Source organism: Buceros rhinoceros, unplaced genomic scaffold (genome assembly GCF_000710305.1).
Source record: "Buceros rhinoceros silvestris isolate BGI_N320 unplaced genomic scaffold, ASM71030v1 scaffold25570, whole genome shotgun sequence".
In the NCBI taxonomy this organism is placed as follows: Eukaryota; Metazoa; Chordata; class Aves; order Bucerotiformes; family Bucerotidae; genus Buceros; species Buceros rhinoceros.
In genome coordinates this window covers 32,808-33,191 of record NW_010390556.1, presented here as the reverse complement: position 1 = coordinate 33,191, position 384 = coordinate 32,808, and positions in this window count along the sequence as shown.

Below are 384 nucleotides of genomic sequence, written 5' to 3'. Positions count from 1 at the left end.
GGTGTCCGGGGCAGGCGCCCCCGCCGCAGCGCAGGCGCCAACGTGGATCGCTCCACGCGACGGTGCAGAGAGTCCATCGGAACACGGCGAGCCCTGCGTCACACAAAAACACTTCGCAAAGAGCAAACACCCACCCGGCAAAGCCGTTACCGAACCCGTAGCTCCAGCGCGGTGACTAATAACGCGGCCACGAAGCAGCGACCCGTAGGCACAGCGCGGGTGCGAATAACGCGGCCGCGAAGCAGCGATTCAAAGAGCTATTTTAAAAACCAGCTTCAAAGTCACGGTACATACTGGGTTTGCAAAGCAGCACATGGCGCTCGGGGACACCCCCACGGCACCCCACAGCGCGCCACGGAGCCGGCAGCTCCCCCCCACTCGGAT